This window comes from Rattus norvegicus, chromosome 4 (assembly GCF_021556685.1).
Source record: "Rattus norvegicus strain SHRSP/BbbUtx chromosome 4, alternate assembly SHRSP_T2T, whole genome shotgun sequence".
NCBI classification, from domain to species: domain Eukaryota; kingdom Metazoa; phylum Chordata; class Mammalia; order Rodentia; family Muridae; genus Rattus; species Rattus norvegicus.
The window spans coordinates 22,486,654-22,505,005 of record NC_141537.1 but is presented as its reverse complement, the minus strand read 5'-3'; the positions used below and the strand labels follow the sequence as shown (position 1 = coordinate 22,505,005).

Sequence of the window (18,352 nt, the reverse complement as noted above, 5' to 3'; positions counted from 1 at the left end):
TAATTCATTTCCCTAAACAGAATTGTTGGCTAGTGATGCTTATATTAACATAAACTGTCTTTCCTGAATCTATATTTGTTGTTCTGTCTCCAGTAATGCAGCAGTATCTTGACATTGTACCCTTCAGTGTACATTTATCCTGATTTTCTTCCCAGCTGCTTCCCTAGAAAGGTTGTGTGAGACATTTAAACTCTCCTGATCTCAAACTCAGGCCTTATTAATCATGTCTTTATAATAGCGCTTTATACTAGACTTTTTTTTTTTGCTGGATTCCTTGTCTCCCTAAATAATATCATGTTAAATATCAATAATTACATTTAAAAGATGTAATATAACACAAGAATACACATTAGACGTTAGTAAGTATAAGTTAAACATTCAAATAGTACTATTCACGTCTATTTGATGTATACCTGAAGGAATATTAATACATATATAAATAGTTGACTGCTACTTCTAATATCTTCTTTGTGATAAAACCCTGAGACTCAGAAGAAAATACAAGATCTTAATCATTGTCTAAGGGCAAATAGCTTCTGCATAACACCTCTGCAATTGTTGCTCTGTGATTATACTGTTTCTTTTCTCTTCTTGACAACTGTAACTTAAGGCTCACATTGAAAGACTTAGAAACAAACATGGGACTTTATTAGAATTTCAAAGCAAATTCTGGTAATTGGTTCTACTGATACATTATTGTAGAGCAAGAAATAGAAATTTAGATAAAAAAATGCCTGTGTTGATCATATAATTGTAGCATATTCTGATTAGTTTCTAACAAAAACCTGTCATTCAGGATTATCTTTTTCATTATGAAAAATTAACTTTTTTCTAGGTGAAAGAACATTGACATAAACAAGGGGAAGTTAGAATTGAAACTAGGTTGCAGATAATTTTTATTTCATCTGATAAACTATTGTATCGAAAGTATAGTATAACACAAGGAAAAGAAGCCATGATAAATTCAATGGTCTTCTACCAAAACTGCAATCAGACACCTGGGGTCACCTAGGGTCAGCTGATTGCAGCTTCAGAAGGTTGGCCATTGTCACTGGCCTAGTGGACTGGTTGGAGCCCCCTTGGCCATGGCCTTCCTGTTGCATGAATTTCTCATCATTTTTCTGTTATCAACACCCTAGCCAGAGATATATATCTTCTGGCAAAAATAAACCACAAGAAAACAAATAGCAACATATGTCTTTGATTCTATGCTTGGAGTTAACATACTGTTACTTTCATGACATTCTGTTTCTAAAACAAAATCTCTTTACCAAAGGCATAGTCAGAGTGGCGAAAGCCACCCCTGTCCTGTGGCAAAAAGCACCACCAAAAGCAACTGACTTTTGTCTGAAAATGTATCGTTTCCCAACTAAGACATAAACCTGTAGTCCTGTTTGAATAAATACCAAAGGGAGACATTTTAATTTCCGGAGGGAAGGAAGGATACCAATGAATTTCTGGTCAGATCATTTCTTGCTGTAAACTTATTTTGCTCTTGTTTTCTGAGAGTCTCTTTCTCTCGTGTGTCTCTGCGGATTCCGTTTCCAGGGCTAAAACCTCCTCTCCGTGAGTGACTCATTAAACTAGTCACCACTCTATCCACCCCCTCGCCCTCATACCACAGAGACCAAAGCTGTGGCTGCTGTGTCACACGAGCATGACAACCAGAATCCAGAATTCCTATTCAACTTCTTCCAAAAGAGCATGCCATCAAGTTTTAAGAAGACCATTTGTAAATAATTGTGTTCAAGCATAATAGCATGCTTGCTGTGGAATCCGATCCTGATGGGATTGCCCATGGCAAGTTCAGCAGAGGCAGAGGAAAGATTGAGTCCTGAAGCACAGTGAAGATAGAAGGCCGGAAATGTTGCTAGTGGCTGAAGGGTGAACAGTTTTTGCCTGAAGAGATAAGTCAGCTAAATGGAGAGTGAGAAGACATGAGCCAAATTTAACACGGAAATGATGGAAATGATCTCTGGGATCCAATTTGGGAAGAAGAGGGGGGAGATAAGCATGCCCTGAGTGGCCAGTGATGAGAGAACAAAGAGCTTTGCATTGCTGAAGACAGTTCAGAGACAGTTTTGGGTACGGAGGGAATGGACTTTTATAATAATGACAATAAAAGCTTAAAAAGGAAGTTGGGGATTTTACAAAGGTCAAAAATTAAGGTTCTGTTCATTTGTCTTACTTTCCAGGCAAATTTAAAGCACAATCCATGGGACAGCCTGTAACGTGACAAAGAAAAGACCTCATCAAGAAATATCTTCATCCCTGCAGGTAAGGGAGAGAAGGACTCTCTACAAGGCCTTGGGCTCCCAGCTGCTGTTTGACTTCAAGTGAAACCCACATCTCTTTGAGGAGATTAGTAGCTTCTTTATGGCTTTAAAGCCCGAGTGCTTAGCACAGCAATGTGAGAAGAAAGTAAAAACACAACCAAGTATCACATTACTTTTCACAGTCCTATTTATTATATGGAATATTGTTTCCTGACTGTGGAACACTCTTTGAATTAATGAATGAAATATCCATTACGATTCTTTTACATGCTCTTTTAAAATTTAACTTATTTTTTTGAAAATTTCCTACTTTACATGCAATGAAATACAATCACATCTACCTTGTATTTCCTCCCTTAACTTTCTTCATATTTACCATGACATAATCTTTTAGTATCATATGTAAACCATAAAATCCAGTTAAAATGATACCCATATTTGCATAGGCATGGGCCATCCACTGGAGCACGAGAAACCTACCAGTGGTCACAGCTTGAAAACCGAACACTTCTTCCTTCTCCAGCAACTAACAATTGCAGTGGCTCCTTCTTGTGAAGGAAGGCCTAGAGATCATCCCTTCCCATCCTAGGTCAATATTGTACAAGTCTTGTGCGAGTAACCATAGCTACAGTCAGCTCATTATCATAAGAGCAGTGTTGTATCTAGAAGACAACACCTCACAGCATGCCTTTCCATCACCCCCACCCCCCAGCTCTTATAGTCTTTCCTTCCTTTCCTCTGTGCTCATGACCCTTAATGACAGTGGGGTTAATAGAGATGTCTGGCTTAGGGCTTAACACTCACTCTCATGTTTGCAGCACTCTAACCAGTTGTTCTTCTTTCCATTGTCTGCTGTCCACTGTGAAAAGAAGCTTGATTAACGCTGCTCACAGCCTTGGTGGGTGATTATAAACATAAACACATAGAAAGTATGATCTTTCAGGAAGATAGCAATATTAGGGCCCATGATCTACCCAGCCACAGCCTGTGTTACTTTGATTCATTTGGGGGTCTCCTGTACAGGAACTCAAAAGGAGGTGCTTTGTCTTGTGACTTTTAATTAATAAATCATGTCACTTGAGAGGGAAAGTGTATACATGCAGGGTAATTGCAATAAAGATTTTTTTTCACACCAAGCAACCTTTTATTTGTACTCATTTTCAAGATTTAGACATGAAGATCCCCTGTAAAGTGACCAGAAGATCCGTATTACAATACCTTAAAATGTCTTCCACTATTTGACAGCAACGAGTTACTTTTTAAAGTTGTATTTTTCGATTAACCTAAACGCTATAGTGTTTTCACTAGGCTTTCCATAGACTTTTTTTAGTTTAGGTTAAGATACCTCTTATCCCAAATTCCAATCGTGCCCATCCTTCATCTTTCATCCCCACTTCATCCTTTAATGCTCACTACTCCTCACTTTTCTAGTTCACTTGTGTCCTCTACCGCCCCCTACATACATCTTTTCATTAGTTGTCATAGGAGGCTGCCATAGGGATTTTCACATCCATTTACTTTCTGATTTAGTTTTTCTCTGATAGCTAAGGACATTTAGCACTCTTAAAGTATTTCCTAGCCATTTGTAATTCTTCCTGTGAGAATATTGTGTTCTGATCTATAGCCTATTTTTAACTGAGTTGTTTTTTTCCTAGAGTCTAATATAGATGTCTATAATGAGATCATATTTGTTTATTGTTGGTCTTATTTCCTGTGTATCTGGTACCTTACTCAGAAAGTCATTACCTATCATTACCTATGCCTGTACCTATACACCTATATTTACATGTTGTGGCCTCTTCTTCCTCTTCTTCTTCTTCTTCTTCTTCTTCTTCTTCTTCTTCTTCTTCTTCTTCTTCTTCTTCTTCTTCTTCTTCCTCCTCCTCCTCCTCCTCCTCCTCCTCCTCCTCCTTTTCCTCCTCCTCCTTCTCCTTCTTTCCTTCCTTCCTCCTCTTCTTCTTCTTCTCCCCTTTCTCCTTCTCCTTTTCCTCTTCCCCTCCTTTGTCCTCCCCTTCTTCCTCTTCCCCTTCTTCCTTTTCCTCTTTTATGCTTTCTTCCACTTTCTCCCCTTCCCCTCCTTCCTCCACCTCCTCCTTCCCTTCCCCTTCTTCTCCTCCCCCTTCTTCCTCTTCCCCTTTTTCCTCTTCCTCTTCCCCTTTTTCCTCTTCCATTTCTTCCCCTCCCCCTTCTTTCCATTCCTTTTCTTCCTCTTCCCCTTCTTTCTCTTCCCCTTCTTCCCCTTCCTCCCCTTCCTCTTCACCTTCTTCCCCTTCCTCTTCCTCCTCCTCCATCTCTTTTCTATTCCTGCAGTAGTTTCTGTCTATCAGGTCTTATGTTGAGGTTTCTGATATACTTAAAGATCTATTTAGAGCTGAGTTCTGTGCAGAGTGAAATATAAGAATCTAGTTTCTTTCTTTCTTGTCCGTCTTCTCTCACTCATCTTCCTGATCTTTCTGCTCTTCCTCCTCTTCCTATTTCTCCTCCTTCTTATTTTGAAATTCACATTTCCTAATACATTTGTTGAAGTGTCTGTCTTTATCCACTGTATTTTTCCTCTTCTTTGTCAAAATCAGGTAACCATAGCAGTGTAGACTTATATCTGGGTTCCCAATTCTGTGGCATTGATCTGTGTCTCTTGGTGTGCCAGTACCCTGCTGTTTTTAATTACTTTGCCCAGTTATAAAAAAAATGGAGTCAGGTATTGTGAAACCTCATGTTAAAATTAGTTATATTATTTCATTTTTTGGATTGTATGCATCAAGAAATTCATCCTTTTTGTATTTGCCAACTTTGTGGAATATGGGTTTTTAAAGTATATTCTTAGGATTTTCTTAATTTCACTATTATATGTGTAATGTTTCCCTTTCATTTCTAAATTTATTGATTGGAGTCTGCTAACTTTAGATAAGTGCTTACCAACATTCTCAATGAACCAACACATTCTTTCACTTGTTTGCATTATTGTTATTTACTTCTTTATATTAAAATAATTTTTGGTATAATTTTTGAACTATCTTTCCATCTGTTAATTTTTCTTGTTTTTTCAAGCCTAGTATGTATTATATTATTTATTTGAGTTCTCTCAAATTGTTGATGAAATCATTAAATGCTATAGCTCTTAAGACTGTCTTCATTACCAGATAGTGGTGGTTCATACCTTTAATCCTAGTACTTAGGAGGAGGCAGAGGCAGGTAGATCTTTTTGTGTTTGGGGCTAACTTGTAGTCTTCAGAGCAAGTTCCAGGACAACAAATGCTACACAGAGAAGTGCTCTCTTGAAAGTCAACCAACGAAACAAGCAAAAACAAAAACAAAACAAAATGACCATCTTCATTGGGTTTCAAAGATTTGTAGGTTGTGATTTTTTTTTTCATTCAATTATCAGAACTTTTGTATTCTGGCCTTCTCTACTCACCTAATGAAGTACTCAACAGTGTGCTATTTAGTCTGCAGGAGTTTATATACTTTCTGTAATTCTATTTATGTTCATATCTATTTTTATTCTCTTGTGGTCAGATAGAATACTAGATTTATTTCAATATTGGCAACATATCTTTAGGCTGCTGAGAAGAATGTTTATTGCTTAGTGTTTGGATGAAATGTTCTATAGATGTTTTTTGGTTTATAAGATTTAGGTTGTTGTTATTTGCATCAATGTTTTCCTATTTTATTTTACCCAGATGACCTGTCTGTCCTTGTAATAATCTGTCAGGAAATAGCTGTAGAATCAAGTAACTAAATTCGAAACATCTCATTCTTATGGAGAGCTATGACAAGTTCTGTCTTGGTAGACCTTAAAGTGTTTCAGAAAATGTCATATGGATTTTTAATGCACAGAAAGCCATTTGCCCAATGTTTTTAGATGAATTTCATTAAGAATGTGTGTGTGGGGGGGTTAGTAGCATTATTGGCATGTGGTGCTAATTAACTCAGGCAGAAAAATTGTGTCCCATAATCTTGTTTAATGGACTGTGAAGTCTAGATGTTGTCTACTAAATCACACAAGGAAATGTGACAATTGGACAGCATGGATTGTTTTCAACTATTGTAGTTAGTTTAAGGATGTAACTGATTATAGTAAAAGGAAAAAGATGTATTCTAATATATTTGTAAAATCAGCACATTATTACATCATTACATCATTTTATTATGTATTTGCACCTTTGCTGAGTACTCTTGAAATCATTTCCATGGGTCTGATGTTTTGTCACTACATGACCAGCTATCATGAGATGATAGACTTTTGCTGTATTTAAACCTGCACTCTGTTATTTATATTATATCTGTAAACCTCACAGCATTCACAGTAAGTTTCTACTGTTGAAGCTTTGTTATTTATTTATTTATTTATTTATTTATTTATTTATTCATGTATTTATTTATTTATTTATTTATTTATTTATTTATTTATTTTTACACTCCAGATTTTACTCCGGTCTACCCACATCCCATACCTCTTCTCTGCCCATCCCCACCCCCGGTCCCCCACCCTCCCATCTCCACGAAGATGTCCACACTCCTCCCACCCCACCAGACCTTTAAACTTCTGGAACCTACCGTCTCTTGAGGAATAAGTGCATCTTCTCTGACAGAATCCAGACCTGTGTGTCCTCTGGTATATATGTGTTAGGGGCCTCATCTCAGTTGCTGTGTGCTGCCTGGTTGGTGTGTGAGAGGTTACGGGGGACCTGGTTAATTGAGAAATGCTGGTCCTCCTACGGGGTTGCCCTCCTCCTTGGCTTTCTCCAGCTTTTCTCTAATTTAACCAGAGGGGTCTTTATCTTCTCTTCGTTTGTTGTTGGTTGCACATATCTTCTTCTGACCCTTTCAGCTACTTGTTGGGTCTTTTGGAGGGCAATCATGAGAGGTCCCTTTTTTTGTGTCCCTCAGAGCCTCAGTAATGGTGTCAGGTCTTGAGACCTCCCCTTGAACTGGATCCCACTTTGGGCCTGTTGCTGGATCTTCTTTTCCTTAGGCTCTTTTCCATTTTCATCCCTGTATTTCTTTCATACAGGAAGAATTATGGGTCAGAGCTTTGACTGTGGGGAAACAACCCTATCCCTTACTTGATGCCCTGTCTTTCGGCTGGAGGTAGGTTCAATAAATTCCCTCTCCCCACTGTAGGGCATTTCAGCATTTCATCTAGCCCCCCCCCCCCCAGCCCCACCCGCCAAGTTTGAGTCCTGAGGCTCTCTCACATCCTAAGTCTCTTGTATGTTCTGGAGCTTCCTCCTAACCTCCTTCCTCTTGAGGTCGCATATTTCCATTCTTTCTGCTGGCCCACAGGGCTTTAGACCTTTTCCTTCACCCAATACTAGATCATGTTCTCCTCTCCATTCACCCCATCCCCTTTCCCTCCCTTGTCCTTCCCTCTCTCCCTGCTTGTGGTTGCTTTCTTCTCCCTCCCAAGTGGGACTGAGACTCTTCAGTTTGTTGACCTTTGTGAGTTCTGTGGACTGTATCTTAGGTATTCTGTACTTATTATTTTTTGGCTAATATCCTTTTATTTTATTTTTTTTTTGGTTCTTTTTTTTCGGAGCTGGGGACCGAACCCAGGGCCTTGCGCTTCCTAGGCAAGGGCTCTACCACTGAGCTAAATCCCCAACCCCCTAATATCCTCTTATTAATGAGAACGTATCGTGCATGTCCTTTTGGGTCTGAGTTACCTCACTCAGGATGATATTTTCTAGTTCCATCCATTTGCCTACAAAACTCAGTATGTCCTCGTTCTTAATAGCTGAGTAGTATTGTATTGTATTGTGTAAATGAACCACATTTTCTAGTGTAGATGTTCTTTCTCAAAAAATCCATGGAGGGTGTTGAAATTTTAGTCCACTAAGCAGTTTTCTTTTAGGATTCTTATTTCTCACACTTAATGAATCAGTTGTGTCTTTCTTAAAATTAGATCCAGAATAGATGCTTCTCAAATAATTCATTTCCTTTATCTTTGATGAATGGAATCTTCAATAATGTGTGTTGGGAATTTGTGAGATGATGTGGCTTTGCTGAAAGAGAATTTCAACAGATGTGCATGGACACACAAGGCCTTGCTACTTAGTTGGGCTTCTGAGCCAGTTTGCTCATCTGTGTCCAAACACATCATCTATTTCTTCTATCCAGCTGCTTGATCAGATGAACTAGCCACAGTGAGGTTTCCTGGGTACTGTTTTCATTTTTTGCATCCACTCCATCTGTACCATGTTTCCAAAAGAGTGAGCGCTTCTCTGCTGAAGCCACAGCACAAAACACTGAGCCTTCAAAGGCCTAACTTGAAGTAGCCCTGAGTGCAGTACACATGTGACAACCAACACCTTATATCTGTTGTTTAAATGAGCAGTTACATCCTAATGTGTTATGCGTTTACCTAACATCAATGATGGACAAGCATATTCATGCTAGCTACTAGAAACAAAGGAATAGAAAATGGTTTGTATTATATAGATATGTAAGTGGCAATAGCTAATTCTGTACATACAGAAGAGAAGTATATATTCCAGGCCTTGACCTTAGATGCCATAACTGCAGAGGTATATGAGAAAGTGAAACAAGGCTTATCTGCAGATATGTGTCTGCTATGGGCCAGTGTCTGAAATAGTTACACAAATTTGACAGAGAACTTTTTCTCACCAAAAGTTTCAGAAGAATTTTTTAAAATATCTTCTAATGTTCACAGACTTCTCATTTGTTTATGATAATGTGAAATCAATGTTTGCTGAGTATTTATTGGATATATAAACCTGAGAGGGTCTTTTTACCCATTCAATACTGCCAGGAGTAAAGAGTTGAAATCACTTTCCCTGGTAATTCAGCGTTGAAGAAATGAACCTAATGTTACTGCACTGATATAATGAAAGAGCTGCTACCCCAAAGGATCCTCTTCAGACTTTGCAGTCTTAGCCATTAAATAGCATTTACAGAATTACTGTGAGAAGCATAAAAATCTACAGTTGATGTAAATAAAATGCAAAAACAAACAAGTTAATTACAAGCAAATATTAAACAGAAAGTAGAGTAAAGTGAAGAACCAAGTTATGTCTCAGTTCTCTCTTCTAGGACTGGCAGTAGGAGGCAATGATAAAAAGAGAGGCATCTTCTCTGGTGTGCCCTTCTGTTGACTGTTCAGGTCCACACTACTGCCTTCTTTGACATGAACATGTCATTTCAATCCACATGGCGTAATAGTTGTCAGTGATCTTGGGGTTATTCATGTCCATTGCCAGAAGTCTGAGTTTTGCCTGACTTTGTCTGAGAGTCTGAGACTTACTGTCACATGGAAAGCCTTAGTATAAAGAGTATAAATAGTATAAAGAAATAAATACATTAACTATATTTATTTCACACCTCCTCCAAAATTATGCCCATTTATCTATCTCAGTGCATTAGTACTTCATATTTAAGATATCTTAGTCCCTAGTTCAGTAAAGATAAACACATTTTCTTGCATATATGTAAAGTTGTGTAACTGTTGTAAAATTTCCTGGTAATAGCTTTATATTATTTAATTGATTTTTCGTTGTGGTGGTGACCGTGGTTTGTTTGTTTTTCTTTGTTTTGTTTTTGTCCCTCTCATTGTGCTGTAATAATTTAGTACCTTTTTGTGTTGAATCATTGTATGCATTCACTGAAAGTCTTCCAAGTACTGGGGATGTCTAAGGTCTAGCAGATGGACTTCCAGGCAGGTTAGTGAGATATGCTTCTGCTTTGTTTATTTCCTTTTTTTTTCTTTCATCTTTATTAACTTGAGTATTTCTTATTTACATTTCAATTGTTATTCCCCTTCCCGGTTTCCGGGCCAATATCCCCCAAACCTCTCCCCCTCCCCTTCTCCATGGATGTTCCCCTCCCCATCCTCCCCCCATTACCGCCCTCCCTGCAACAATCACGTTCACTGGGGATTCAGTCTTGGCAGGAACAAGGGCTTCCCCTTCCACTGGTGCTTTTACTAGGCTATTCATTGCTACATATGCAGTTGGAGTACAGGGTCAGTCCAAGTATAGTCTTTGGGTAGTGGCTTAGTCCCTGGAAGCTCTGGTTGGTTGGCATTGTTGTTCATATGGGGTCTCGAGCCCCTTCAAGCTCTTTCAGTCTTTTCTAAGATTCCTTCAACGGGGGTCCCGTTCTCAGTTCAGTGGTTTGATGATGGTATTCGCCTATGTATTTGCTGTATTCCGGCTGTGTCTCTCAGGAGAGATCTACATCCGGTTCCTGTCGGCCTGCACTTCTTTGCTTCATCCATCTTATCTAGTTTGGTGGCTGTATATCTTTTTTTTTACAACAGGTTTTCATTCCCCTCACTGGGGCATCGACCCTTCCCAGGACAAAGGGCCTCTCCTGCCCACTGATATCTGACAAGGCCATTCTCTGCTACATATGTGGTCCCTCTTAGGCAGGAGTGGGTGGGTGGGTGGGAGAGCACCCTTACAGAAGCAGGGGGCAAAGGTGGATAACATTCAGCAGGGCTCACTTAATCTGGCTTAAACCTGTGAAAATGGCTTATTTTTTGCTAAAAGTCTAATCATGTCAAACCTTAAAAGTTTTGCTTGAACTCATATTGGTTACTTTTCAATATTGGGTTGCTTTTCAACCTTTCTTGAGATCTACAGGGAACCAATTAATACTAATGAGAACCAGATTTGAAAGTCAGTTAATTGTCAAACATGCCCAAATTGCAGGATCTTCCAGGATTATACAAAGTTAATTAAATTTGCTTCTATGAAAACAAACGATTTAGGTCTAGTCAATCGGTGAGATTCCTAAAGAGGGAGACCTTCTATAGTTTTGCTGTATATGTAGCTTGAACACTGGGCCCAGGTAATGAGTAATAGTGTTAAACAGGCAGTGGTTGTTGGGAGAGAGTTGTTACCCCAGACAGTGTGATTTCGTTTGAATTGTTCATTTGTATGTAAATAGGCATATTATGTGAACATAAAATCATGTTTCTCCTTGACCTTTAAAATTATCTCTAGCGTTCTTTATCCCCTTTCCTCATTCAAACTCAGTGTACTCCTCTGTTCCTTCTCAGTTAAGCTCCCCTCCTCATCACTTTCCCCTTCATAGTACCATAGTAGTATACTATGTCCTCCTCTAAGATTTCTTCTCTCCCAGTTATGGAGCCTTCTTAATTCCCTGATTTCTGCCATGACTCCAGGTTGTGTATCGGCATCTTAAAATTCAGAGCTGGAATTCACAGATAAGAGAGAACATGGAACTTTTGTCCTCCTGAATGAGAGTTAACCTTCTTAATATATTTTCTAGTTTCATTCACTTACCCACAAATTGCATTTTTCTACAGCTGAATGGGAACCATTGTGTATATAGTTCATGTTTTCATTATCCATTCAGAAGCTGAGGAACATTTAGAGTGTTTCCATTTCCTAGTCATTGTGAATAAGGTGCCAGTGAACATGGCTGAGCAGGAATCTGATGAATAAAATATAAAGTGCTAAGGATAGAGGAAAGAAAAAGAAATCATGTTGTTATCTCTTTGAAATATTGACATTTTCTTTTTCTGGTGATTAAACACATCAATTTCCTTGTAAAATTTTCATGTTTGTTGCCAGAAAGTTTTCTGTTTCAAAGTTAGCCATCTTTTCTGCAAGGTCTGGTTAATGCACCATTAACTGAAACAGTATTAGCATAAATAACTTGATTTGTTCTCCCTGATATTCTATGTAGTGTGATACCTTCTCATTTGCATTCCATTCCATTCTTTTCTTTCCCTAGTTTTAAAGTTGGCTGTATGTTTACTTCATATTTAAAAATTTTTCAGTTACATTTCCATGAAAATAATAACAATTAACAAAGTTATACCTTTGCCTGTAGAAATTTAATATCATTGAGGAATAGAAATCTATCTTTTCTTATTTCTGTTTTCTTTTTCTTTGGATTTACCATTTAGTTTTCTTGTTGCATAATTTAACATTACTCACAGAGATTATTAAAGATTCTTAATAATTCTTAGGTTAATATGTAATTGCTAATATATTTGAAAATAGTTTATAATACTCAAGAAAGAAAAATACAGAAAAAATTATTAGGGTGAAATTTTATTTCTTATATTTTTCAAAGTAATTCTTTGCCATACAATTTTACATTTGTAAATTGGGAATAGAATTACTGTTTGTGAAGCTGTCTATTATCCTTAAAAGTTGAGCACATTAGCATTATGTTGGCTAATTAACTGTGCAGTCCTGAATGAAACGAATATGCTCCAACTTAACTAGAAAACGTGAGAAAAACAGTGATACTTTTGTAACTATAATTACCTTTAGTATAACATCTTCCAAATTTAACAAATAAGAACTTAGAAGTTTTTATTCATTTGAGAATTCATTGTTAACCTAAAATACTTATTTTTGGCAAGTTCTGTATTCATGAAGGACATAGGACAGTTTTTTTGTTTTTTGTTTGTTTGTTTGTTTGTTTTTTCTTAATTTGACCATCTGCCTGATGTGCAGAGCATCATCCATACCTGAAATTTCAGAACTTCCCATATTGACAAAGTAGTAAAAGAAATTCAAAATGTAAATGTCATTGTAAAGATTTAGGAAATAATTTGTGAACATTTCAGATGATTCACAACAAGACAATTCTGCTTCTTATATTTATTTAAATCAAATGTAACTGAAAATGACAGTATTAAAATTGAATGATCTAATGGAAATCATTTTTTATTTGCACTATCTGCTAGGTGTCAAACATATCTATTTAAGTAATATGCAGTTGTTTGTGCTGTGTATTCTTTTTTTTTTTTTTGGTTCTTTTTTTCGGAGCTGGGGACCGAACCCAGGGCCTTGCGCTTCCTAGACAAGCCCTCTACCACTGAGCTAAACCCCCAACCCCGTGCTGTGTATTCTTTATATTAAAACGCATAGTATAAGGTCTTGATTTCAAAATGATCTGGTTTATGTCCTATATAATTCAATTCCTAATCTTTAATAAATTTTCACTATATCTACAGTTATAATTTTAAAAATGCATTTCAGGAACTTTTATGCTTAAACAGATATCTAAGTTTACTCTTTCAAGCGAAGACCATTTTCTTACAATAGAGTCTAAGATATGCAAAGAGAGCTATTTATACTGGTATAATTAAAGTAAATGAATAAGGCTAGTTTTGGATTTGATTTTTAGATATATTTTAGAAGAAGACTAATTAGCACCGAGATTCAACAGACAAAGTGCTATATTACTTGAAAAACTCCATTCTAAAGGGGAAGTTAGTGGAACCTGATAGCTCATTCGGATAATCTCAACACTTCTGGTACAGACAGATTTACCTGATTACGAGGCAAACATAGTCAAAAGAGTGAGTGCTGGGCCACATAGAGTTATATAGCAAGACTCTGTTTAAGATAGTAAATTAAATAATTAAGAATAAAAAGTGGGAAGTTAGGTTTTATACATCAAATAACTACATCACTCTGACCCACTAAGGGAATTTTCTTTCAAAAATCTAAATAGATACATATTTTGAATCACTAAATGTATTTCAAGACAAAATTATAATATATTTAACATTTAAATATCTATGACATTTATTTTGCACAATGAGGAAATAAGATGTTAGACTCAATGATTTGATTACAAATGAAGCAAAACAGTAGTGTAATATTGTTTGCTCTTCAGGAATTTTTTCTAACATATTTGAATTTAGTATAGATTGTTTCTATTCCTTCTATTTATAATTTATAACATTCCAAACACTAGGAAAACATACTGTTACATTTTTTTGCTTTCACATTTCACTAGTTAGGTAATGTAGATTAAGGAATCAGATTGTTAAGCACATCTAAATAGGTATTTTCCCCGTTCTTTTGTCTTAAACATTTCATCTTGAGCACATATAGTCTCTGTATTCTTTAATTCATCCTTAACTGTAAGCAATATACAAAAAAAATTTCTAAGTTTGAACAACATGATTTTCACTCAAAATAGATTGTGAATTATAATTTACTAAGAAATTGTTGATAAAATCAATGTAATAATTGGTTTTTGAATTGATGAATTGTTGTTTTTAGCGAATATTCATAGGGGTTACTAATGAGCATTATGACTCAATTGCTTGTTTTGCTATCTTAATTTAGAGATTAATAATACACTGTTCTTTTTTATTCTGTCGTTTTCTCCAATTTGCATAAAAATGTGTTCTCTGTATGGATAGTAATTTGTCCTGTAGAAAGCATACTATATAGCTAAATTTTTCATAAGTCTATAGATGTATAATGAATAGCAGAATGCAATTTTAAAATGAAGACTCACAATCTAGTAACAGCTACCATTTCAGCAACTAAAGCAAAGTCAAAAGAACATACATTTGGTGCAAATGTAATCCACATATGTTTATGAATATAAATTATAATTTATGTCAGTGTGTGAGTGAAAATCAAACACTCTAAAACCAAAGACCTCCAGCTTCAAAGCAGCATTGTTTTAATTATAGTAAACTTGTGAAACACTGGATGTCTGGTTTCTGGTCAAAGCAGTTCCTGCTCTGATATTGTGGCTCCTCTGACAGAATTCCATTCTGTATACTTAATTTCCCTGGGAATCTTAACTGGAAATGATCTGTGTTGTTCTTGTCCAGCCATGAAGGTCTGTTATACAGATGTCATGGTACAGTTATTCTGAAGAAATTATAATAGTAGAAAATATTGTTTTGTGACTATTTTAAGAGTAATATATATATATATTAAATATAATAATAACAATAGTGTGTTTGTATCAATTTTAGAGGAATTAACTAATCTGCATTTATTTCTTCTGGGTGCTTCTCTGTTTTCATAATAAATACCAGCTATACATCCACTGTTCCCTAAGGGATATTTGCATATTACAAACTTAGAATACATAACATTTGAAAGTATTACATGTATTTCAAGTCACTGATGACAAGAACTTCAAGTCTCTGAAGAAATACATCGAAGAAGGTATCAGAAGATGGAAAGATCTCCCATGCTCATGGATTGGCAGGATTAATATAGTAAAAATGGCCATCTTGCCAAAAGCAATGTACAGATTCAATGCAATCCCCCATCAAAATTCCAACTCAATTCTTCACAGAGTTAGAACGGCCAATTAGCGAATTCAGTCAGAATAATGTAAATCCCAGGATAGCAAAAACTATTCTCAATAATAAAAAAAAATTGGAGGAATCACCATCCCTAACCTCAAGCTGTATTATAGAGAAAGAGTGACAAAAACAATTGTACGGTATTGGTAGAGACAGGCGGGTAGATCAGTGGAACAGAATTGAAGACCCAGAAATGAACCCACCCAGCATGGTCATTTGATCTTTGGCAAAGGAGCTAAAATGGTCCAGTGGAAAAGACAGCATTTTCAACAAATAATGCTAGTTCAACTGAAGGTGAGCGTGTAGAAGAACGCAAATTGATCCATTCTTATCTCCTTGTACAAATGTCAATTCCAAGTGAATCAAGGACCTCCACATAAAACCTGATACTCTGAATCTAGAGAAAGTGGGTAGGAGACTCGAACACATGGGCACTAGGGAAACTTTCCTGAGTAGAACACCATGCTGACACGGTACCAAAAGCTGGGCATAGATAGGCCTGCGAGGTTTAAGAAAAAACACATACTCGGGTCATTCATGTCATGAGAATGCAAAATCTTTTACGTTATTCTCTAAAAATATACCCCAAGTTTACCTTACTGGGTGGAAAATTCCAGGAAGCATAGTGGGATAACTGGCTTAAGCCCTCAGGAACAAAGGCCTAATATGTGCTCCAAGTTTACTAGGGAGAAATCCAGGAAGCACAGTGGAAAAATCAGCTTATGCCCTCAGGAACAAAAGACAGGAACTGATTACTGCCCAGTTGTACCAATCAGGCATGTCACTTCAGAGCCAGAGCATTCCATCATTAGGAACAAAAGGCTTCTCATGCATCAGCAGGGTTTTAGCTGGGGTCAAACACTGTAGGGGACCCAGGAGGGTCCAACAAATGGAACCTCATAAAATTACAAAGCATCTGTAAGGTAGAGGACACTGTCAGTAGGACAAAATGGCAACCAACAGATTGGGAAAAAAGTCTTTACCAATCCTACATCTGATAGAGGGCCATTATCTAATATATACAAAGAATTCAAAAAGTTAGACTCCAGAGAATCAAATAACCCTATAAAAAATGAACTATAGAGCTAAACAAAGAATTCTCAACTGAGAAATTTCATATAGCCAAGAAGTACCAAAAGAAATGTTCAACGTCCTCAGTCATCAAGGAAATGCAAATCAAAACAACCCTGAGAGTCCACCTCAGACCAGTCAGAATGGCTAAGAACAAAATCTCAGGTGAGAACAGAGGCTGGTGAAGATGTGGAGAAAGAGGAACACTCCTCCATTGTTGATGGGATTGCAATCTGGTACAACCACTGTGGAAATCAGTCTGGAGGTTCCTCAGAAAAATGGACGTAATACTACCTGAGGGCCCAGCTATACCACTCTTGGGCATATGCCCAAAAGATGTTCCAACATATAACAAGGAAACAAGCTCCACTATGTTCATAGCACCCTTATTTATAATAGCCAGAAGCTGTAATGAACCCAGATGTCCCCCAACAGAGAAATGGATACCAAAAATGTAGTACATTTACACAATGGAATGCTACTCAGCTATTAAAAATGTGGACTACATGAAATTCTTAGGCAAATGGATGGAAGTAGAAAATATCCTGAGTGAGGTAACCCAATCACAAAAGATGATATGCACATGATATGCCCTCAGTGATGTGGATATTAGCCCCGAAACTCGGAATGTCCAAGATAAAATTTACAGACCACATGAAGCTCAAAAAGAAGGAAGATCAATGCATGGATGTTTCAGTCTTTCTTAGAAGAGGGAACAAAATATTCATAGGAGGAAATAGAGACAAAGTGTGGTGCAGAGACTGAAGGAAAAGCCTTCCAGAGACTATCCCACCTGAGAATCCATCCCATATACAGTTAACAAACCGAGATACTATTGTGGATGCAAAGAAGTGCTTGCTCACAGGAGCCTGATATAGCTGTCTCCTGAGAGACTCTGCCAGAGACTGACAAATATAGAGATGGATGCTTGCAGCCAACCATTGGTCTGAGAATGGGATCTCCAATGAAGGAGTTAGAGAATGGACCAAAGGAGTTGAAGGGATTTGCAACCCCATAGGAAGAACAACAATATCAACCAACCAGACACCCCAGAGCACCCAAGAGCTAAACCACCAACCAAAGAGTACACATGGAGGGACCCAATGACTCCAGCCACAAATGTATCAGAGGGTGGCCTTGTAGGGCATCACTGGGAGGAGAATCCCTTGGCCTTGTGAAGGCTCGATGCCCTGTGAAGGGGAATACTAGGGCACAGAGGGGAAGGAAGTGGTTGGGTGGGTGGGGGAGCACCCTTATGGAAGCAGGAGTAAGTGGGAATTTTTCAGAGGGGAAACCAGGAAAGGGGATAACATTTGAAATTTAAATAAAGAAAATGTCCAATTAAAATGAAAAAGAAAGAAAAGAATGTATCACATGTAAAAAGACAAGTTCCAAATACTGATTTTCTAGACCACCAGGAAATCAATGATCAGTTGGTAGAATTCACATTCTCCACCTTTCCAAACACAAAGATTCTCACCGTGTTATTTTCTCCCTGGCAACGTATGCCAAGGTAAAACCTACTACTGTACACTAAAATATTTATTAAGAAGGAGTATGTTGTGAAATGAACACATATATTGTTCTAAGGTATGTCAGCTGTGTAGCTAATTCAAGAGAAGAAGCTGTTACTTTGTATTGAGGAAGCTATGACCAGTGCATTTTAGTATGTCCCGTACTGTTCAGGAAACCCATGGATTTATATAATTATTAAGGTGAGTTTATTTTAAAAATACTAACAATATCTTCTTGATGCAATTTCATTTTATAAGAGAACATGGTGGCATTTTTATCTCTCTATTTTTATTACATTAAGTTTATAGTATGTAATGAGGATAATATTAGTATTTAGAGATAACATATGTTCTCAATAGATAAGTGACAGATCAAAGAAGAAAAATGTGATTTAATGATGTAATTTCAGTACATGCAT

The 18,352-nt window shown here is 37.1% G+C and overlaps 1 protein-coding gene across 1 annotated transcript in view; it reads left to right on the top strand.

The window, feature by feature from the left end:
- The window catches only part of Sema3a (semaphorin 3A), a 462,616-nt gene that overhangs the window by 101,966 nt on the left and 342,298 nt on the right, over positions 1–18,352 (top strand). The window contains exon 2 of the mRNA XM_087656813.1: positions 2,196–2,277. The gene's annotated coding sequence lies outside the window, so the exon portion shown is untranslated. The remainder of the gene's footprint in view (positions 1–2,195; positions 2,278–18,352) is intronic.